This window comes from Haemaphysalis longicornis, unplaced genomic scaffold (genome assembly GCF_048455015.1).
Source record: "Haemaphysalis longicornis isolate Haplotype H1 unplaced genomic scaffold, Haemaphysalis longicornis Haplotype H1 scaffold_4, whole genome shotgun sequence".
NCBI lineage: Eukaryota > Metazoa > Arthropoda > Arachnida > Ixodida > Ixodidae > Haemaphysalis > Haemaphysalis longicornis.
The window spans coordinates 186,422,504-186,446,331 of NW_027526361.1; the positions used below are offsets into that span (position 1 = coordinate 186,422,504).

Below are 23,828 nucleotides of genomic sequence, written 5' to 3' on the forward strand. Positions count from 1 at the left end.
TAAATTACATTTACAGTAATGCCAGCCGCATGCTCGGATTCTTGCGGCGTAATTTTTCATCGGCAACTCCAGCTGTCAAGTTGCTTTTGTATAAATCCTTAGTGAGGCCTAAGCTGGAATATGCATGCTCTATTTTTGACCCTTCTGCTGTATATCTCAAAAATACTCTTGAATCGATCCAAAATCGAGCTGCTCGTTTTATTCTTTGTAATTATTCTCGTCATGCAAGTGTTTCGGCGATGAAACTAACCCTTGGATTGCCTAACCTAGAATTACGTCGTAAATACTTTCGCTTGTGTCTTTTTCAAAGGATTTATTACTCTAATCAGACCCTCAGGAACGAGCTAATGGCCCCGCCATCATACATTTCATCGCGCACAGATCATCGTTTCAAGGTTGCAGTTCCTGCCTCTCGCACCAATGTTCATTTTGATTCGTTTTTACCACGAACAACGAATGACTGGAACCATCTCCCTGCCTCCATCGCTGCTATCGCTGACGCCACTAACTTTAAAAATGTTGTCAATGAATTTGTTTGTAACAGTACCCACTCCTCTCTGTAATGCCTCCGGGCCTTGAGAGTATGATAATAAATAAATAAATAAATAAATAAATAAATAAATAAATAAATAAATAAATAAATAAATACAACGAAGGCACGCGAAGCTGAACGTCAACGGAAACGACGAACTGAAAACTTTAGAGGAGGGTGTTGTATTTTCTGCGGGAAAGCTGTGGCGGGAAGCGCCACGCGCCTTGCAGCTCAACTAGAGAAGAGGACGAAGAGGGAAGGGAGGCGGGGTAGGAGTGTGAGCACGCAATAAAGAAAGACAAGAACCAGGAGGGGTTCGATCAGGTAACGTGGGTGTTGGTCTCTTCGCTGTCTCTACATTTCTCTGTCCCTACATGGGGGTTCACACTACGTTCCCATTCGTGCTCCGATAAATGAAACAACATAACGGCAACACAATGGAACCTACACGGAACCCCCATGATGCTTCGCATCCTCCTCATGGTTACCCACGGGGAGATGGTTTTTTGTGACTGCTGTTAAGTTTACTAGTATAGGGATGAACTACACTGCACGCAACGCCTAAAAATTGTTGAGTGCCGCTGTGTAAATCGACTGCCTCCCGAGACCTGGAACTGTGCTACCATGAGCTGCCATCGAAAGAAAACCTCCGGAATGCGTGGCTGCAGAACACCTCCCGACAGTGGCAGCCAAGCTCCAGTACCGCGGTGTGTTCGCTTCACTTCACCGCACACGATTACAAGGTAGGAATGAAATGCAAAACAAGGAGACAGGTGTGCCAAATTTGTCATGGACTAGATTATCAACTTTGATAACGCGCGGCCGACTTGGCACGAACCCATGCTGCGGGAATGCGTGTTGCGGAAGGCAACATCTTGTAAAGGCTACAATTATGTGAGGGGCAGAAAACTGCTAAAGCTGCCCTGTCGAAGCACACTACTAAAGTTCGTTGGATTTTCTACAGGAGAGACTGGCGTAACAAGCCTTATAAAGGAACGGCTCCAAGTGGAGTGACCGAGCTTGCGGTCACAAAAAGAGCCATACTGCTGCCTGATTATTGACGAAATGTCAATACAGCAAAAAGTAATTTATGACTGTCAAGTCAACAAAATATTCGGTCTTGTTGATATCTGCTGTGAACCTCGGACAGGCGGTGCCACTAAAATAGCCAACAGGCTCCTTTTCTTTGCCCTGCGGGGGCTTTCCATGGCTTCTGTTATCCCCGCCGGGTATTTTTTTTTTACCAGGAACCTGAAGAGCGACTGGCTCCGTAACCTGACTCTCAGTGTGCCAAGAGCTGTGGGAGAAGCGGCGTTCCTCATTATTTGTATTCTATTGTCACGGGCAACCACCGCCATGTTTCCAGGCATGTCGGATGACAACACACTGCAGCATGTTATGCTGCATCCAGTGCGTGAAAATGACCCACTGTTCTTTTCATTTGACCCGAACCACCTCGTTAAGAACCTCAGAACGAATCTGCTAGAAAGAGAGATGTTTGACGGAACACCGAAAAGTAAAGGAGGTATTTTTTTTTTTTTTTCTCGGGGCCCTCTTTGAGATCCAACAAAAGCTGTTGGTGAAGCCAGTTCAACTCCCAAGCTGATCGCACGCTAAACCAAACAACCTGGAAAAAATTAAGGTGTCTCGCACTACCTCGATATTTTCGCCCGTCGTCATCAGCAACCTGGGTTTTTACAGAAAATCCCAAAGCTCAGGAACGGGACTCAGAATTTAGTTATTGCGGATTGATCCCCGCATTCGTGAGAATTGCTGGCATGTGGTACGACTTACATGACATATCTGGCTGGAAATCCAGGCAAAGGCCATTTGTCGCAAGTGAATACGATCGACTCACGTGGCTTGTCGCCGACTCCATAGGCTACATTAAACACAGCTGTTGGGGGCAAGTTTGTGCACTATGAATGAAAAATAGAGCGTGACTTGGACAACGACACAAATGAAGAGCGCTTGTCCCGTCGTTCTTCATTTGCGTCGTCGTCCAAGTTGCGCTCTATTTTTCATTCATTGGCTACCTCGAGAACATCAAGCTGGAAAACGCGAAGGCTCGAACGAAGTCCACTATGGAGACTTACGAAGCAAATATGATGACAAAATCAACGGTCGCTGTCGTGGAGTACCCGCTACACGACGTCGGGCAAGTATAAATTAAAAAAAAAAGAAATACTTGGTTGCCTTCAATATTTAAGTGGCTGCTCAGTTTGTGAAATGATTCGTGATAACTATTTCATTACTATTTTCAGTTTAAAGTATGTCTTGACGCAGGACCTCAATAGTGTTGACTTGATTGGTTGATTGATTGTGGGGTTTAACGCGCCGACGCAGCGCAGGCGATGAGGCGCGCCGTAGTGGAGGGCTCCGGATTAATTTTGAGCACCTGGGGATCTTTGACGTGCGCCGAAATCTTGTACGCACGGGCGTTTTGGCTTTTCGCCTCCATCAGAAAAGTGGCCGCCACGGCCGGGAATCGAACCCGCGTCCTCGTGCTCAGCAGCGCAGCGCCTTAGCCACTGAGCCACCGCGGTGGGTTGATCCAGTTGAGTCTCCGTTCAGCTGCTTCCGCCAGTTAAACGGCGGAAGCCCCCTTTTTGCAGAGTCCTCCACTTGTGAACTCTTGGGGCGATGCAAATTTAACTAATAATAATAATGTGCACCTGGACCTATTTACGTAGAGTTTCATTACTGTCAATTGTGCAATTCATATTGTCCAATGGCAACCTGCATGTCGCGAAAATGAAGTCGCAGCAATGCAAAAATTCCTGTATAAATAAGCTCAATAGTGCCATCCCATTAAATGTGGGGTCAGATGTTAAGGACCATGTCTCTAGTCCATGTAAATATGTGACAGTAGCCTGTTCAGCAGTGCGTCTCAAGGAAAGCATGACTAAGCACAGTAATACTGCAGCTGAACCACATACAACTGCCAGCGCAGATGGCTGATTGCGTGGCGGCTTTCCGAGTCACCGCCGCTGCGTCACCGATAGCGCGCCTCAGGTGACGCGGCGGAGGGAAAGAGAACTATTGCTCTCACAGGTGGAGAGGAGCATTTGGCGGGCTGAGCCATAAGGGGGAAATCAAGCGGCCGTGACCTGGTCATCTTTGCCAAAAGAGAATTCAGCACACTTGCCATACATAAAAAAAAAAATTATTCTTTCATTATGCAACTTCAAAAACTTTACACTGATCATTTAGCATTTCAAGAAGTACCACCATCACGCCGTTGTTGTGCTCCTCTGCGAAACAGCAGTTAACAGAAATACTTGTAACGTAGGCTTAATGCCACAGGGCATACTACTGCAATAAAAAGAAAAAGTTTGCCTTGACTAACTCTTCCACGTGGAAAACAGCCGAGTAAAACCTGGCCCCTCTCCTCACCGATCCTGTAATGCAGTGGCGTACCTAGAGGAAGGGTTTTGGGGGTTGTAACTTTCCCAGTGGTCCGCCGACACAACCCCATCCCCCCTCTTCCACCGAACCGACAACTGAAGCTGACCAAGCGAAGTTTGTAGTCTCGGAAGCTTTTACTGTTCAACGTTCATAGTTAAATCTCGAAAAAGAATATGGTTATACTTGTACCAAAAATAGGAGAAGAAGAAAACAGAAGCACGAGGTTTTAAGACTGTGCGGACCAACTTTAACTGCGTATTAAAAGTAGTTTAACTCCTTCGTGACCCGGGGAAAATTGGTCGATTTTTAGGGGTCTAAGAAAACGTTTTCTTTCTGCTAAAAAATTTATTAGGCAAATATTACACGAACAAAAAAATGCAGGTTATTTAATGGCCTTTCCAATAACACCAGTTTTTTAAATGTTTTCATACATCATAGTTGCGAAAAAAAATTATCAAAATCAAAATTTTTGTCAAGCTGTCAAAGAAAATGATAAAAAAGGAGTTGTGTAAACAAACCACCAGTAGTAGAAAAAAATTGGAATATACAATTTGTAGGGAAACATTTCAAAAACATGCCCTAGAGAAAATGTCGACCTGCACGGAACAGTTTGTCAGATATAAAAAAAATATTAGCAAGTGTGCTGCTAGTGCCATGCGGTGAAGCCCAACCTCAATTTGAAAATGTGCAATTTCGGGTGGTTCCCTGGAAGAAATCTTGCGGTTTGACACTGTCAGAGGCACCAATTTGCCCCCGCGTAACGTAAAAATACCTTGTCAATGACTGACTTTGCATTTACGGCCAGTACACTATTTGGGACAAGCACGCGATGTGGAAAAACATGCATTAAGTTGAAAACGGAACTCTGTGGTTGATTCTTGATGATGTTCACTGTCAGTTATCTCTCAAAACATAACGTTGCGCTTTATTATCATCTTCTGACTCGCTATTGTAGCATTGCTCGCGGGAATGAGGTGCAATGCGCTAGAATCTTGCCCTGCAAACTTTGGCCAAGAAGCTGTTGCGCGATAAAAAAGATTAGTACTACGGGCCTCCTACACTGCAGAGCCACCTAACATGTTCCAAATGAAACAGTACAAAACCTATTCGAGACTCCGCTTGAATAGACGGTTAAACTATGGCAGGTAGACTTGAACTGCGTAGTAGCGCCAAATATGAATTTCGCGATGCAGAAACAAAACCGAAACTGTTGTGAACTGTTCGTGAATGGTCCTGTGGTAAGTGGAACTTGTACAACACGACTTAGAACAACGTGTGAAAAGGCAATAAAACTGCCTAAAATCATACAGTAGCTTTGCAAACAGGCCCTGCTTGACATTTTCAGCCCATTTCAGGGATTATTGCTGTCAGAGTGCAAACCTGACGATTCAAAATCATTTTCTGATTCACCAATCGTGCCCTAATAACAAAAACCAAATGCTGATACGAGTGGCACGCATCTGTCGTTGGTAGCAGTGACGCGCTAGGACCACGCCCCTTTTTCACACCCAAGTGATGCAAATTCGTGTTAAAAATCATGTTTTTGTTGCAAAAATTAAAAAAAAAAACTCACTTTGAAAGGGCCTTATCTGAGCTGACTCCAAATAGCTTTACCCGTTCCAGCAACACCTGGAACGCTATGAAAAGGGGCTCCGAAGGTATCGTTCAAATTGAAGCGATTTTGATTAGGGTAGGCGCGGTCACGAAAGAGTTAGGAAAAAAAAATGAGAAAATTTCTTAGTGACAGAAAAAGTGTCTATTGGTAAGAAATGCGTGAAGGTGTAAGATTTCTCTGGGGGGATAAAAATATTCCACAGCCCCCCCACCTACTGCGTGCCTCGTGGCTAGCCCACGTTAACCCACAATCACAATTTCTGTAGGGCCACACCACTTTCGGAACTTTTGTGCACAACTGCAGTTACAAGATTTGAATCATTTGTCGACTTTTAAAAAAAGGACACTGAAATTTCCCGTAGGTTGGGACTCAGTGTAATGGAGCTTCCCTACTGACCTCAAATGGAATTTAATAAGGTCAGATCGAATTTATATTATTTTATTTGAAAGCTAAAACTGTTTTTTTAATGCTAAGCACTCTACGAGCTGAAGTAACCCTCTTACTTCCATAAATTAAAAAGGTTCAGTTTTCCTTTGTATATATCACCTGAGTTTATACATCCAAGCGAGGAAAGCGGCAACGTTGCGTGCACAGTTAAGAAAATCAGTGAACACGGATAACAGTGCTGTCATGCTGAACAGGGTGCCAGAAATATGGGTTGATTTGACTACACAGTGCAAATTGTGCCTATGTCTATATAGTAACAGATATCATCAACTTGCAGGCAGATCGAATTTGAGTAGACTCTCGCATTCACAGGTTATATTTCAAGTTTCGGCTATCTCCTTGTTTTATGAAACTGGCTTTGCTGTGCAAGACATATTTTACAGTTTGTAGACAGGTGAACAGTCTTTTTTTGTATCCGGTGTAGCAGTGAATGATACTGCAAGGTTTTAATTTTTCTTTCTGCCTTTTTGTAAAAATAAGGGCCACGAGGAGACTGCATGCGCTTTGCTTGACTTAATCAGAAAAGAGGGCAATCAGGAATGCTTTAGTTGTATATTTCCTTCCCACCCTGATCTCCCATCACTCCCTCCTTCCCATTCTACTTTCAAACTCCCCAGGCTTTTTTTTTTTTTTTGTTATGTAAACGTGTTTCCACTATTATATTTATATTCCTCCTGCAGGCAAATTTTACGTTATGGCGGCTGCTTCGACGTGAATAACACGGTCTTCAGCCCCTCTTCAACCCGGTCCTCTTCAACCCGGTCTTCAGCCCCTGCCAGGCTGCCAGCCCAGAGGAGGGGGCCACCGAGTGTACATTTCGGTGCACGCCGACGACATCGCCCTGTGGGTGCTGGGGCCCAAGGGTCAGGGCAGAGCCATTGTACGGCAACTGCAGGTGGCCATGGATGCAGTCCGGGCCAAGCTGGAGGGCGTCGGCCTACAGATGTCGGCAACCACAGATGCCTTGCTGGTTCATCCAGACGCCGTCGCCCATGGATGGACCCAGTGCCTGACCATCGATGGAGAGGAGCTCCAGTGGAGGACCGCCCGGGGACATGGCTGCTCACAGTGGACAGCCCTCCGGCTGTACAGCGCCTCGGCGGTGGGTCTCCTTGTGTATGCGCTGCCACTGGTGAGCCTGGGGCAACCAACCTGGCGGAGCTGGAAAGAGACCGCCACAAGGGGGTCTGCGCTTGCCTCGGCCTGCCCTAGAGGTCACCGTGCGAGAAGACGCTGGCCGAGGCGGGGGCGCGGACCCTCGAGATGACGGCTGACTAGCGGGCACTGGGCCAGATTGACCAGCTGCAGCGACTAAGGGGCCACCACCGCTCGCGCATGGGGTGCATGCTGGCGCTCACGAGGAGGTGGTGGCCCGGCTCCTGCTCTGGCAGCTGATGTGCGGCTGGACATCCCAGGTCTGCGCAGAGAGCGGCAGATGCCCCACGGAGGACAATTCGGGGCGCCGTCTGGGGCGACCTAGATGGACACGCCCTAGTTTACACAGACCGCTCAGTGCGGCAGCGGCCGCCGTGCTGGGTGAGGCCCCCTGGCAGGCGCGGCTGCCCTATCCTTCCTCTTCGGCCACAGCTGAGCTGGTGGGTGTCGGACTGGGCCTGGGCCTGCTGCTGGAGAAGGAGCCCTTGCCCGAGCGCTGCACCCTGCTGCGCGACTCCCGGGTGGCCCTGGTGCATCTGCAGGACGGTGACTTGCACTCCTTGTTGGTGTGGGGCATCCGGGAGAAAGCGGCGCGTCTGTCGGATCGGGGCACTCGGCTGTGCCTGCAGTGGGTCCCCACCCACATCAGGCTGGATGGCAACGAGCGGGCAGACGAGCTGGCCGCCGGGGCACACACACTGCCTCCTACGGACACGGTGGCCCAGGCGGCAGCGGATGACGCCCGCCTGCTCATCCAGCGACCCCTCCGGACCAGGCATCCAGACCCGCGGCTGCGTGTCAGAAGGGGCCCGCCGCCTGTGCGGGCATCACGCCTGCCTTGTCGACTGTGCTCAGCCGTCCTGCGCCTCTGCATGGGGGACGTGTGGACGGCAGAGCGGAAGCACCGACTGGGGCGGGTGGCCAGCCCCGCCTGCACTCGCTGCCGAGCGCCCGTGCAGTCTCTGCCGCACGTACTGTACAAGTGCCCCAAGTTTGCGGCAGGGCGGGCGGAGCTGCCGGCCGTGCTTCGAGGGGTGCGGCCACTCGAGGAACTGCTTTGGCCCCCAGGCAATGCCAGGGAGTGGGATAAAGTGCTAGAGGCCCTGGGTGCATACCTGGGTGCCTCAGGGCTCCACAGCGACTCACTACAACACCATGTAACTGCCCAGGTTGCAGTGGAGTGCTGCTGCTGGTGCAGCTCTTTTGTGTGTGTATGTGTGCATGTGTGCATGCGCTTGCGTGTGTGTGTGTGTGTGTAGGTGCCTTTTCCGCTACACCATTGCGTTCTGTACCTTGATGTTTACTGGATATGTGTAGTGTTTATAGGTGGTATTCGTTAAAAAGTTTAGCTGTCAATTTCTTCACTTGGCAACACTGGAAACGGCCACAGACATGGCCGATGAGCCACAGACATGGTGCGGCTTGCGCCAGTGCGCCCGCACGCCAAAGAAAAAAACAAAAAAACACCGGCGTGCATTGTCTGCTCCGTTTCAATCAACGGGGACGTCAACAGAGATGTTATTAATCCCACTCACATTGGACTCGAGGCAATACTTTGCGTCCGGTGAGGTAGAGTTTGTAACGTGCAACACGGTCATGTGCTTAGCACGGACAAGTACCGCCATCCCACGGAGCCCGACGTAACGAGTGACGGCGCATTCACATGGTTGCCTGCATCCGCACCTCACCAGTGAATACAAGCAGTATGTATTCATACTTTGCACAACTGTTTAACTCCTTTTTTTTTTCTTCACCATGCGTGTTTTATATATGTTTCATGTTAACCCCCCTCTACCATATCCCCTTATTCCTATGTACGCTTTCCTCCCCATCCCCCCTCCTCTACACCAACAGGCGCGCCGGTGTCCGCCCTTAGGCCAGACAATTTACGCCTGCTGGTGGACCTTCTTCTCTTCCTAAAGAACAATAAATACATGCATACTTTGACGCTTAATTTTTTTGCGTGAAAAATAAGAAAAACTCCACAACTACTCCTTTATATTTTTTTATTTATTTTTAATTTATTTTTGCAGAATCGAGTGAGAAATTTAAATTTCATTTATTCTTTTTATATTTTTATTTATATATTTGTTGTCAAAATCTAAAAAAAAAAGCGGATAGAAATCCTGGTGTGCTAATGCTGTAACGGCACCCAATAAGGCATGGTGGAATGCCTACATGTGTTGGTCAGTAAGAGGTCAAGTAGAGGGAATTGCTTAACAGGGGTTAAGTGAGTGAAGGGACAGAAAACCCCTCGCCCCATCGATTTTTCTTCCTCCTACACTGCACTTTCTAATGGGAGACAAGGATGAAGAACCTGATAAACAACGAGGGGAACATTTAATCTCCACCCCCTCACACCAGTTAAATAAAGGGCCCCTGAACCACCTGGCACAACGTGGATAGAATAGCAGTCAACAGATGGGCCGTGCAATCATAGACGGCTCCTTGAACACTGCAACGTTTAATGAATGCCATCAGCAAGCTACTAGGAGGTGCTAACGAGATATTTTTGTAAAGACTGGTCAGCCATTAGCCAGTGCTTTTTTCATTGCCCATGGGCACAAATGATCGCTGACTGTATTTCGCCGAGACAGATATGAGCATGAAGCACTGCACCTGATAGCAGCGTCGTTTTGAATTAGAAACAACTTCCTTTAAACTTGGAAGTGTGAAAATGCTGAACTGCAACATTAAAGACAGCGCTAGTAGGGAAAAAAAAAAAAAAGACAGGCGGACACAGAGCCCCGTGTCATGCAATTTCCTGTCCCAGTATTGTTTTCGAAGTTCACGGCATCAATTTTTTTTTTTTTTTCTCCGTCTCAAGTGAAAGAAGCGAAAGCTACACGCACATGCTGTATTATCACAGAGCAAGGGATTCATCCAGGTGACCACCATTCTTTTCAGTCAAGAGACAGAACGATTGTATACATACTGTTATCGTTTACCTTCAATCACTAAAACCCACCTGCACGAAATTTGTTATCCGAACTTAGTTGTTGGCTGACGAGAAGGCAGAATTGTGAACAGGATTAAGAATAAAGAAATTGGTGAATGCGAGTTGGTACTAAGACTGCATCACAAGTGTACTCTACAGTCCTGCTGTTTTATGAATGAGTATTCCTTACCTTTATTTCCTTCCCAGGACGTGGAGCATGGTCTTCATCACGTCACCTCCCTGGATCTTTCATACTTGAGGTGACATGCAGTGCTCACGCAAGCATGTCCGCTGAAATATGCACACAGGCCGCAATATGTACAATAGACGACTTCAGCAATGTCATGGCAGAATAGAGTGAGAAAGAAAAACTTTATCATTAAGTGGCTTAATTTATTAAGCAGGCCGTTGATTAAAAAAATTATTGGAAAACATGTAGCTCTATCGTATCCGTCCAAGGCTTGTTTCGGCACTATTTAACACAACGGGGGACACATGGTAAATGCACACGCCGGCCGCACGTAGGGAGCGGATGATAAACTCGCGTATTGCTAACATGGTGCACCCCCTTCCCCCCCGCACTGTCAAGACTGCCCGTTTCTGGCACGTTTACAGCACGGCATAATGCCAAGGTTCAGTTGGTGCGCAATAAACAAGTATCTGCGTGATATTTCGCGCAGATTTTGCATCTCCACAGCTAAGACGCAGCACAAAATTTTTTTTTTAAAAAAAGGAAGCCTGCGATGTGCCGCGGCATTCATCTCCGGAGCAGCCAGTCACACAAGCGGTGCCCGGAAAATCTTGGGTAGCGGTTCAAGGCTTCGGTAGAAAGACTGGCACATACGCCATGGCAAGGCCAGCAGTCGCGATCGCCAGCACATTCCACTGTTATGTTGCTCACCGCGGCGGCATCAACCAGCGACACCGTTATCCCACGAATTTTGCGAGCAGTCACGGCGTAGTCGGGTGCTTAATACCCAGAATGCTCGCACTAAATCTTTCCTCGAAATGTTACTCCAGAAATTTTTCCCGATCTACATTTATCGCAGTGTTCACAACATCCGCTTACATTTGTTTTGCTGGGATCGACAGGCCAATCTCCGGTTGGATACAGTAACGCTTTCCTCTGTGGCACTCCCGCGGTCAGTAAAGATAACCAAGGGCTACCCCATGAGGCTATCCGATATTGACGGCGCTAACATCGATATAGGGCAACGACCACAGAGCACACAAGGAAAGGCCTAGTCGCCTCTTGGATGGCTACCGGCTAACGAAAAACTCTTCGCGTTTAACCTCACTTGTGTAATGGTCTCACTAATTATTAACAGTCCACCACTGACATGAACAAGGATCTGAACAATGAACTTACATGCCAAACAAGGTCACTGCCGATTGTAGGCTACCTTGTTCGATGCCGCTGGTACTTGCTAAATTGTGCACGCATTTCCTTTGTCCTCTCAGAGAGGGCGGCACATGTACCGTTGGTAGGGGTGCTTTGCGGGAAAGTTGGCCGTCTGAAAATTTTGGCGCCATCGAGGAATTTCGCACGTCGCCGTCTTTTGTTTGCACAATGCGTGCTCAAGATATGGAATAGCTACTCGTCCAGGATGCTATCTTCTGAAATTCCTACTTGTTTTAAAGTTCTGTCGCCTGCTGTATAGTGTATTATAGAGAGCCAAAAATGCATTTAATATAGGGAGCCAGACGTGCAATGCGGCAAAGCCGATCTTTTAACGAAAGCAAACTAAATGCTCTAAACAAAGTCATCAATATCCGCTATTGCAGTGATTATGTAACTTAGATGCCCCTTTAAGTGCTTCCGTAACCAACATGCACCTGCGAGGTGAACTTGTAGTCAAGAAGTTATTATGAGACCAACGTAAGAATGCGCAAGAACACTATAAGGGCCCTGACTCGAAAGGAAATTTCCATTATTAGCAAGGGTGCTAGGTTGGTAAAAATATTTTAGCCGCAGGGGTAACACCTCAACTAAGTGATATCGCCAGATCTAGGTGACCATGTAACTTAAGTGACGCCATCAGATGTGACATCAGTGATGTGCGGTACGTAGTGTACTCGGAACCAGTGATTTCCCTACACCCCCCCTAGGGGGTGTGAGACCCCCCCCTAGTTTTTCTGGGCACCCCCCCTTGAATCCCCAAATTTCACTCTTGTCAGTCCTTAATTGTATGGACCTTTTTCAGTATCGATCTGCGCATGCGCGGGCTGCCCGTCTGCTATTATTGGCAGTAGCCTCGGGCAAAATAAACAAAAGTGCGCCCCCCGAGCTTGCTGTTAGCGTTGCACTTACTTATTTCCTTTTTTTCGACAGCTCGTGGCAAGTTCGTATGTGCACACAAAAAAGGCTTTCAAAGGAAAGGGGCAAAGTGGTTTACCACGCTGCGAGCACATTGCTACCAGCCAGGGAGTAGCGAAAAGCGCTACAGAAGCCAATCCTGGCGTTTTAATATATCGGGAGCGTACAATCGGGGCCTGATTTATAAGTGCTGCATAACTCGTGTACTACCTAAACGTTGTTTCAAGAACTCAAATTTCGTTACTGGCCCAGGTAACAAGTTCGAAAAATGTCCTTATGCGTTGAAAAATGGCGAGAAATTAAAAAAAAAACTGAATACGGACCTTTCATGGTAAAAAATGAATTTCTCTAAATTTGTTTTTTTCTTAGATTGAATAGAAAGCACCGCCTCTCAGGTATATATATATATATATATATATATATATATATATATATATATATATATATATATATATATATGTAGCGAATCAGAATAAGAAATGAGGGGCTCGTTGAAAATAACACAGAAATAAGGGTTGGCAGTCGAGAAAACCTCGGAAAGCAAAGGGGAGGATGTGGTAGATCATTGAAACAGATTAAAAAGAAAGTGAAGAAAAAATGCCCGCCAGGTGGGATCCGAACCCACGACCTCCAGAATACCGGTCTGGTGCGAATGGCGCTGGCTACCACCCCCAAGCACAGGAAACAAATCTACCTAACATAAATACCCCAGAAAGTGAATGGGAAAATCGCCCCGCCGGTAGCGTAGTGGTTATCGCACCAGACCGGTATTCTGGAGGTCGTGGGTTCGGATCCCACCTGGCGGGCATTTTTTCTTCACTTTCTTTCTTTCCAAATTCTTAATCTGTTTCAATGATCTACCACATCCTCCCCTTTGCTTTCCGAGGTTTTCTCGACTGCCAACCCTTATTTCTATATATATATATATATATATATATATATATATATATATATAGAAAATGAAAAACGTACGTCACAGGGATGAGCGTTTGGTTAACAGACGTCTATTATTTAACTAGTGGGATAAAAAAAACAGCTTTTCTAGCTTTTCTATGCGGCTGTACGTGCTTTTCAAGCCCGTACAGCCGCACAATACCTCTCTTAACCAGCTTCGAATGCGCAGAGTTAAATGGTAAAAGAGCCTTCTTGGCACGCGGCTCGTAAAGCCAGCACACGTGGTCCTGGTAGAACGGATCCTAATATCTAGAAATTTTATGCGGTTTCCTTCGGGAAACTTCTGCGTTAAAACAAAAGGGCTAAGGCATTGATTAAAACAGATGAAGTCATTGTAAACCAGTTTTCAACATGCCCGTCGGCTAGGGTTGCCACCTTTCCCCGAAAAAAAAAAAAACGGCCCTTCGGGGGGGGGGGGGGGGGTGAGGGGGGCGGGGTCATGGCATATTGAATATCTGTGTTGAAAAAAAAAAGACGTAATGTTTTTGACATGAAGTGCCATGTACTGTAGCGTTTTCTTACAGAGGAATCAACATAACCTTTGTACTGAAAGTGAATGAGAGCTTGGTTATCGCTCTGTGTGTGCTTCACTGAAAAGTAACCGCAATTGGTGACGGCGGCGGCAGCATTTCGTTGTTTTGTTCCTCCCTTAGGCCCCCTCCATCTCAGGCAGCGCGCTCGCCCGCGTATTTTCTCTGCTCGCGTGTCTTTGCGCAGCTTGTCGACACATATTTATCGTCTTAGTCGTCGAATTGACGCTTGTAAAACGCCAAAACGGACATAATCACGGCACGAGGGCCGAAAAACCGGCCAATGACGGACGGTTTTAGGTATGGACCGGCAACCAGCCCGCTGTTTAAAAAACCCGTCGGGCCGGTCCAAAACCGTCGGCTGCGTCAAACAGTATTAAAAAATTAGTGCCTTTCCACTCTGTGAAGAAGGATGACTTGCAAAGCTGGACGCAGTCCACGGAGCACACGAAACAAAACACGTTTGTCCAGTGGCGTCGCTAGGGATGGATGGGAAAGGGGGGGGGAGGGGGGGCCTGGGCCCCGGGTACCAGTCGCCTCGGTAAGGGGGGGGGGGGGGGGGGGTGCCACTCGTGCCTCTCCAGTGTCTTTAGTGGACGTAGAAAACTGGAAGACGACTGCCACTAAACTGCCGCTGCCTATTCCAACTCTCCTCCATTTTAAGTATAATGGGGGAAGGCAAGGAGAATTATGGCATTCAAAAATGCGTGGGGGATTATCCGATAATGTGCGCGGCGTGAAGAGTTATCGCGATGCCACCGGAGGGTGTGGGGAGCAAGCTTGTTCCTTCCGGGAAGGGACAGTAAAGATGTGTGTCCCCGGCGGGGCTTTGCTGCGCCGAAATCTCGACTCAAGTCTCACTGGCGTTTAGCTTTCGGCCTTTATCTGAAAAGCAGCCACCCCAGCTGGGATTTCATTGTCACAAGAATTCACTTGAATCCCAGAGCTTCATCGCAGTGCGTCTGATATGCTGGGCGTGTCTGCATTCCATTGCGCATGAAGGCACGACGACGGTGAGTCTCCTCTCGAATCTAAGAAAGGGAGACACACGTTTCCAAAAATTTCTGGGTTGCTGTCCTCTGCCCTCCGTGAGACCTGACAAAGATGTATACGGGGAAACTTGTGGACTGTAGCGCCGGTGCTTTACCTGGACGCGGAGACACCCCTCTCCCATTCTCTCAGGAAAGAGTTCTCGAGGAGACAGAGAGAGAGTAAACCCTATTTCGACCTCCGGTTCAGGGGAAGTGGAAAATTTCGTTTCTCAATTGCAATGGACCTTTTTTCAGTATCGGTCCTTTTAGCAGCCGCCACGGCGAACCTAAACTGGCAGTAAGGCACGCCCCAAGAAATGTTTTGCTTTCGGGGAACCCGTGCACAAAATATCCTGGTCCTGCAATCCCTCCCGCACCCAACGTCACCCGTGCCTTTCCCATGAATGTCAGAGTAGCAGGCGCACGCTGGCGTGACTAATTTGCAGTGACCAAAGCACCCCTTTTTCTTCACTTTTTTTTTTTTTTTTCATTTTCGTTTCTCCCTTACTGCAGTAGCAAAGTGCTCGCAGCGTGCCCGAAAAGAGGAAATAAAGACGTGCAGCCCTAGGAAGCATAGCCGCTGCTCCCCAAGCAGCAAGCTGAGGGGGCGCCCTTTTGTTTATTTCGCCAGAGGGTATACTGCCAAGAATGGTGGACCGGCGGCCCGTGCATGTGCAGATCGCTACTGGAAAAAGGTCTGGCATCTGGAACCAGAAACACAAAAACAACAAAAATACGTCCCGAGTTTCACAGACGTAAGAATTTCAACACTATGATATCGGCAGGACAACGCGGTCCCTTTCGAACGGCTCCGGTCTTTTCGGTACAGGACGTTTCGGTACAGGGCGTTTCGGTACGGTCTATTCGGTGCACGGACCTTTCGGGACACGGGCGTTTCGGGACACGGACGTTTCCGGACACGGACCTTTCGGGACACGGGTGTTTCGGCGCAAAGACGAATTCTGCCGAACGGTTTAGGCTGCGCGCGTTATGTTCTTGTTCGTAATTGTGCGTTATTTTAGGAAATGGGGTGGTTATACGGCCTTGCCCGAAAAAAACGTTGGTTTATGTGTTAAATATTAGGATATTTGTAGCATTTATAAAACCTAATCGTTCATTATTTGCTTTTACCCAGGCAGCACAGAATGTCTAGAAAACGTCGCATTTATGGAGGAAACGTCAGAAAGGGATTTCAGACAGAAAAAGATGGCTTCTAAAAGTCAATCATTGCAAGGAAAATATCCCTCCGACTATGACGTCTTTAAAACGTATTTCTGATAACTGCTTTTAGCAGTTCTTCGTCTAGCCTTCTTGTAGGCGGCCGTAAAGTCCCGCGCTTGGGCGCGCGCTGGTTTGAGAGTAATCGGGTTTGGCGCCAACGGTATGGCCTGATGTGACTCCATGGACTGGGATAACAGTGGCTTTCCTCTCTGCCTCTACCTCCTCCGCAGCGTTCGCATGAGCTTGGGCGCGCGCTGGGTTGAGAGTAATCATTTTGGCGCCAACGGTCAGTTTGCGGCTGGGCGCCGATCTTCGAGCTTCTTTGTGTAGCCCTCATTTTTGTAAGTATTTGTAATTTGTGCCCTTTTCATAGGTCACATTTTGTTCCGCCCGTTGATACCGCCGCGCTGTGACTCGTAAATGTTTCTGGTGCATTAGTGACAGTGATTCTGAAAAAAACCTTTATTTCCAGCCACAAGCGCCCGTTCAGTTCTCTTGATGTGTGCAGTTTCGCGATGTTGTCAAACACGAGTACCGTGGTTAGTTTCAAGCGAGAAGTGTTTGGTTAAGCAGCTGATCCTAGAATATTTTTTTCGCATTGTAACATTTATTAAATGTTTTGGTTTACTTGCGCGACAACTTGTGCTCCATCTTGGCATCCTTGGTCGGAAACGCTGAGCTGTGCTTTTACGGTAATTTTTGGGAAAAGCGGCGTCAAAATTTTGCGGCATCTTTTGTGCACTAACCCAGGAGGGCCGTAGACGAACAAGTGGGTTTGTTTCACTCCTTATGAGAATTCTGTCGTACCATGCCATGACGCAGTGCCTACCTGACAGGGCGTCATGGGTGAACGTTTACCCAGCCGCAGCGCCTGAGATATCCGTGTTTTGATGCCGATAAAGCTCTGCAAACCGCCTCCAGCATGGGTGCCTCTGCTCGAAGCGGCACTGCAATTTTACTGGCGCCTGTTTATTTTTTTTCGCAGCAATTGATATCCACGCATTGCCGCAATTAAAATCTACGCAGGTTCAAATCGCTATCTGTTTCGGAACCGACCCGACTGTTGCCATCGCGACATGCCGCCCCAGCCATAGATATGATAGACGTGGTAAGCGTCGCAAGATGTTAAATCCTGGTTAGAGATAAGGCTCTTTCGGCAATGTTAGATTAAAGTAGTGCAAAAATGTCGCGCGATGGTTAGTTGTGCATATTTTAAGCAAATTTTAAAATATATCAGCTTGAAACATCAATTCTTCGGAGTAGATATTCGGCCGGCAGCCGGCCTACCCGCGCGAGCGGAAGTTTGCCGGCAGTCTCCCCTTATTAGCTTGCTGCGGTCACATGATTAGTGCCGGCATGCTGTATGAGAACGCGCTTTACCGGCAGACAGCTGGCCAGCTTTCTTTCGCAAGCTGCCCTGGAGCGTAGATAACAGTGGCGCTGTTATCTTCCGCGCTGTAAGCTGTTATTAGCCGGCAGCTTTCTTGACAATTTTCTGTAGGAGCTGCCTAATTATTTGCCGGCTGCTTGCCTCAGCCGCGGCGCATCAATGTTCCGTCAGGTGAAGGGTGCAGGCCTTTTACGCTAGGGTAATTATTTGCCTGCAGCTTGGTTTAACTAAAGGTCATATTCTGGGCCCAATTTTAATGCACTGTGGCGGTGCAAATAACCGAAATAAGCCACCCGGCCGTGCTCTCACGACAAATAATTATTCTGACACGAAATGCCGGCACTCTTTGCTCGCGAAGGACAACTTCCGTGACAGTACGACCGCGTGGGTTATTTCGGTCATTTGCGCCTTCACAACGCATTTAAAATAGACCTAGAATAGGACCTTTACTTAAACCAAGCTGCCGGCAAATAATTATCCTAGCGCAAAAGGCCTGCACCCTTCACCTGACGGAAGATCTCTGTGCCGTGGCTAAGCGAAGCAGCTGGCAAATAATTAGGCAGATCGCGACAGAAAACTGCCGGTGAGATCGCAACCGGACAGCGGCCGAATATCGACTCCCTTAATTTTTTCAGGCATGCCAGCGTTGACCTTTTCCTTATTGTCTTAACTGTCCCTTTACAGCTGATAAAAATCTTTCATCATTATCACTCACGGGATTGCTTTTGTCTTTAACTTCAAAACTGGAGGCTAGTTCCTGCACAAGTTTGAGTAAACGCCAGTTTACCTAAATGTGAAAAACTTTAAGGCTGCCTGGTTGCAAGCGAACTTAATGCATTGTGCCTGTTTGCAGCCTTTACGATTGTACGATTCGTGAAGAGTAATGAAGTGTAGGCTGTGCCGTCATCGTTGGGAGAGAAGGAAGGAAGTGGAAGGGTTGGCTTGTGAGCCCATCTGATGACGATGATGTGGGTTAGGGTGCCTGGTTGAGAACAAATTTTACATTCTAAGGGGTATTTAGTTGGATAAAGGTGGTGCAGCCAGGTCGGGTGAGGGAAAGTGTTTGTGTGAATTCTACTGAGAGTAGTTTATTCGTGTTTGAGTAGGTTAGAATGAAGAGGGGAGGATTGCCTAAGGGCGCGGTAATGCTGCCTGATTGATGTCTTGGAAGGTGATCAGGGGTGAGTGTCCAAATCGCCCTCGGTAGCCTTGCAAAAACGGCCGTGGGCCTGCTGGTGGGCATAGTCGCTGCCCACCAGTGAGGAATGAGCTAGAGTTCTAAGAAAACCAATGTTCGAGTGGAGTGATCATGGCTCAGTAGCTGGAGGGCTTTTGGGACCACTTTACCCAACAAGAAGCTACAACAGGCAGCCTGGGAATCCGTGAGTATGATCGGTGACGTAGTTTGGGTGATTGCCAGAGGAACAGCGAGTTCTCGGCGACCCAGGAGCAGTGCCGGATTAAGAAACTTTGGGGCCCGGGGCTACTGCGTCCTTGGGGCCCTAATGATGATTATTATTATTATTATGATGGTTATTATTATTATTATTTCGTTTTAATAGGCGAAAATTTTCCAAGCCCATCTTATGCTCTCTGATCAGTGATAAATTATACATAATTTTACGCTTTCCTGAAACTAAATTCTTGGCTTGATGTCTAGTATTATATAACGAATTTTATCAGGCGTAAAAGTTAGTACGGTTTGATTGCCGGTCCATCACAGATTCACAATTAATCGAAGCGCCGTGTCGGCCTGCACATGCCATGGTACAGAAGAGTATTTTCTTACAAGAAGCGTATTTTATTAAGCCTGTAAGGTTTTAGTTTTATTGTGAAGTTCTCCACCTTCATATATGGGAGGGCTCAAAGTCCGCGCAGGCAGCTGTCACTCACAGACATCTGCCAAACAGTTAGCTGCCACGGCCAAAATCCTGTATGTTACCCGCACAGACGAGAAAGCACGCGGCGGTTAGAACACGCGCCGCCTTTGAAGGAAGTTGGGAGGGGGGCGAGGGGGGGGGGGGCTCTGACGTGTCGCGCAACGACCTTCTTATCGCAGTACGATTAGCACAAAGACGATGATAAGCAGAAAAATGTCGCTTTTTGGGCTGGGGAGCGATCCGCTTCGTGCGTGGGTTTGCGCATGGCCGTCGAACTTTCAGCGGCGATGAACTGTTGCGCAGCTGTGATGGTCTTGCTAGTCGGCAAGCCGTTACACATTAACGGGTCCCCTTTGGGTTGGAGAGTGACAGGTGAGCACGAGAGATGGCATCAGACAACAGTTTAATAGGGATAGAACGTCTCTGCTCACCCCCGCGCTGCTGCTCCCGTCGGTGCCGCGCAACAGTTCCAGCAGTCAGTAGTTTGTTGTAGATCGGTCGGGTTGTTGTTAGGTCGTAACTGGCAGTGGAAACACGCTGAAGCTTCTCGTCCAGATTCGGGGTCTACGACGAAGGCGAGTGTGGGTGGACCTCTCGTTTTCGAGTCCTCAACACGTCTGCCGCGTCCACTGTTTTCCCGCGCTCCTTTGGGGGTTCCTCTCCTCCTGCCGCCGTGCCCAAGCTGGACCAGGTCTGCGGGCCGCCCTTTGGTCCGTGCCGTCCGCCAGCTTATTCCAAAGCGAAAAGCGCCCACGGGGACAAACAGCTTACCGTCCCCGAGTCGCGGCGGAGGTCCGTTTTCAAGACAGCATCGAAGGGGTCGCACGCAGGATGTGTTTTTAAGTGGACACAGCTTTCATCATCCCGAAAGGAAACAGACGTTGTTGTTGCTTTGTTCGGCGTCCACGCCGGAGCTCTTCACACCGCCTAGGCCTGCTGATTCCCCCTCGAAGGGAGCCGCTAGGGTCGGGCTGGCCCGGCGGCCTTTGCGTCCGCGCGGAGTGGCGCCTAGAGAATTACGCTACGAATGGAGTCGCGCGGACATGTAGCTTCCGCAACGCTTGTTGCTCAGGCAGCCTGCAGAGGCTACAGCACAGAGGCGCGGGCTGATGCGAACGACCCCGCGAGTGGCCTGCGCAACCTTTGAACATTTAAATAACCATATATACGCTGGCCATTGAGCGAGAAATATCGAGTCAATATCAATCACGCTTATGCGACTGAACTAATCTACTAGCTTTATTGAACGGGTCGTCATCGCAATGAACTTCCTTGTCAAGCGCTATACATTGAAATTTGTGGCAGAAACTGTGTATGAGCCCGTAGGGCAGTGCTTAAGTTGTCAATAATTACGTATAACGTCCCTCAGGCTTAAATAATTTGCAATGTTCTTCAGGCAATATTTCATTATTCGCATGCCTGACCCTTTCTTATACCGAAACGTGCGCGCGCCGAAACGTCCGCGTAGTTAGATGTCCGTCTACCGAAAAGACTACCGAAACGACCGGTGGCGAAAAAGACCAGAGCCGAGATCGGGGCCTTTTTTATGTGGCTTCTTAGGCCCGGTCAAGCTGTGTACCCGCGACTTTTGATCCAAGACGTCTTCTCATAAACCTCGGTGAAACAAGGAAGAGGACTAGGAATAACTAAATTAAATTGAAATGAACTCGAAGGTTGTCAACCATAACGTGAGCCCCCCCCCCCCCCTCCCTCCTCCCCACCTGTCACGAGTTAGTCAGCTTCGGTGTGAAGGTGAAGTTGAAGCTCCTACCTTCAACTTCCAATGCGGGCAGCGAGCACACTCAAGATATTTTCTTTTCATATGATCGAGCGGGGCCCCTGACAGCTGGGGGCCCGGGGCTGCAGCCCCCGTAGCCCCCACCTTAATCCGGCCCTGCCCAGGAGGAGGGGGTGTTAAGGGAGGCGCAAGTAATGAACTTATGTTGTGTAGTCGCCACTTCCAGGTGCCGAGACTGGGTGGGGTACGAACTTGCATCCGTGTACGCGATGTCATCGTGTTTTCCATATGCCCGTTGGTGGGCTTGGCTACGAGCGAGACATTGACCTCAGTGAAGTGTGGGATGCATGTTCTTGAGTAAAGGATAAACTTTAATGCGTTGCCGCCAGTGGTGAGGATTACTGCTCGTTAAAGCCCATTGGTGGAATTTTGTTTCATTGCTGAGGCATTGCTTAGCCTGCACGGCTAAGAGTTGAACCCCCTACGTCTACAGTGGCACTGAATATGCACCACTGTGTCTTTGTTTAGGTCGCGCTGGGGTAGCCGTTTAGGGTAGCCGTGAGCAGAGTTGTGCTGTCATTTATACTGATATGTTTTGACTGTTTCACTGGAGCGAGACCTAGGCCATAGAACATAAAGTAGCTGTCCCTCTCCGTACATCTGCAACTGGTCTATTGCGCGTCTTTGTATTGTTTTACCAATGCAGCTGACAGGAAGCTCATCATGAAGGAGCTTGCTTACGTACGGCAGCAAAATGAGCAAACTTTAAATCTTCTGAACCGATGGTGCGAGAGGCCTCAACTGAACATGGACGACTGGAGCTTTCCCCTGAAGTGTGCTGAAGATTTAGGAAGACTGGAGGACAGCCTTCAGGAAAACAAGGACCTCGAACGCAGCCTGACAGGCCATTCTAAAGGTGTTTGAAGTTCCCGCCTCACCTGCTGTTTATTTTCATATCAAGCGACTTGCAGGCTTAGGTGGCATATCCGTTGGTCATACTGTGGGGCTCAGTTGCGGTTCTTATATGTAGACGAATTGACGGCGAACTTCAGCTACTCGGGCCAGAAAAACAAGGCTTGTGCCGCCTCGTCAGAGGTTAGTCAATGGGTAGTTTGGGCTGTCAAGCCTGCAGTGTTAAATGAAATAGCACCATGCTTAATTGCTGCTTCAGTTTGCCCTGGTTCAACTTTTTATTATCTTATTGCAACTGCTCAGTTTAGTTAAATTTATCTGGTAACGAACAAGAGGCCGTAAAAAAGGGATGTTCTCTGAATTATGCGTGCGTGTACAATCCTTTCTAGGAGGCTGTGAGAGCAAATATGCAAACACGAGGAGCCATGGACGCAGAAATGAAGACAGTCATCATGATCCAGCTCAAGAATGCAAAGGCGCGAACGTAAGACCCACACTGACTAACACATAACACGGTATTTTAAACGGATTACACATCTAGGCGTCTTTATTGGCTTTTTTTCTGCAGTTCATCCAGATAACCTGAACAGCTGGAGGTACGACCAGTACAGCGCAGCTAAGGAAATTGCAAGAAATGGGAAAGGCGTCGTCGACAGAAAGGTCAAAGAGGATTTGCCCCTAATTAGTGCAGAGAAGAGGACCCCATTATCTGTTGTGGTTGTTGAGGGTATTTTTTTTTCAAGCATGTATGAACCATGCCTATTGATGAAAAGTTTTGGCATTTAAGATAGGTTCACTACTACCGGTGATATTTGCTAGTCGTGCTGCACATGGCTTTTTGTTTAGAAAAATTGTGCATTGTTTTCTTTTTTTTTTTTCAACCATGTATAAACCATGTGTATTGAAGAAAAGCTTTTGCATTTAAGATATGTTCACTCCCGCTGGTGATGCTTTGTTAGCCATACTGCACGTGGGTTTTTATTTGGAAGGAAGTATTTAACACTGCTGGCTCCAGGCGACCACTGGTATTCTGCCGAGTAATTTCGTGGTACATTTTTACAACGTAATCTATCCGATAAACGCAGTTCAATTGTTTCACTTTCCTAAGTTGGTATCATTTTTTGTAGAACAAGCGCTTGCATCTTATTGTTTCAGTTTAAAAACAAATGTACGAAGTTGTGGACCTGGTGGTACAATTTTCTTCTATTTATATTTTTTCGTGAAAGTTTTATTTGTGCTGCATACTTGCTTTCAAATAATCATACACAACTGTACAAGTTGTGGACGTGATGGTGAGAGTTTCTTGCGTGTGCCTTTTTTGTAGTGTTTTATTTGTGCTTCATTCGCACCTTCCAATATCCATAAGCAAGTTCACACAGTTATGGACCTGATTTTACAAGTTTCTTGCATTGATTTCTTTTGTTTTTGTTTTCAGAGTTCTGTTTGCCCTCCATTCTTTCTTTGAAAATAAGAAAGTGTAGAGTTCTGGACTTGTTGCTACAAGTTTCTTGCATTGCTTTTTTTTGTTCAATGTTTTATTTGCACAGAATTCTTTCTTTCGTATGACCACTGTAATGTTTTTATATAATATGCTTCTAGCAGCTGGAAAGGACGCTTTCACCGCATTGTGTTCTGATTTGTAACGGTATTTTTCTCCTCAGTACATTACCCCCATGGCTTGGTCTCAATAAAATGTTTGCACGAGCCAAATGGCTTTTAATTGCGAATGCATGCAGCAAAGCCGCTGCATTCGCCCCCAG

The 23,828-nt window shown here is 47.6% G+C and overlaps 1 protein-coding gene and 1 long non-coding RNA gene across 4 annotated transcripts in view; one reads left to right on the forward strand and one right to left on the reverse strand.

The window, feature by feature from the left end:
- The window catches only part of LOC144179574 (uncharacterized), a 59,036-nt gene extending 47,483 nt beyond the window's left edge, over positions 1–11,553 (reverse strand). Inside the window, exons 1-2 of one of the 2 annotated variants that reach the window (XM_077707980.1) lie at positions 11,465–11,553; positions 10,286–10,386 (exon numbers count right to left, since the gene is read on the reverse strand). The gene's annotated coding sequence lies outside the window, so the exon portion shown is untranslated. Of the gene's footprint in view, positions 1–10,285; positions 10,387–11,164; positions 11,432–11,464 lie in introns of those variants that run through there. The other variant, XM_077707982.1, reaches the window with a different exon arrangement.
- A 6,734-nt stretch (positions 11,554–18,287) lies between these two features.
- On the forward strand, positions 18,288–23,620 carry LOC144180712 (uncharacterized). Of its 2 annotated transcripts, none has more exons than XR_013324521.1 (3): positions 18,288–18,920; positions 22,458–22,552; positions 22,637–23,620. It is a non-coding gene; the product is annotated as an uncharacterized LOC144180712 (long non-coding RNA). The 2 variants fall into 2 exon arrangements; XR_013324522.1 differs by having other exon boundaries at positions 18,288–18,719.
- Positions 23,621–23,828: the final 208 nt, after the last annotated feature.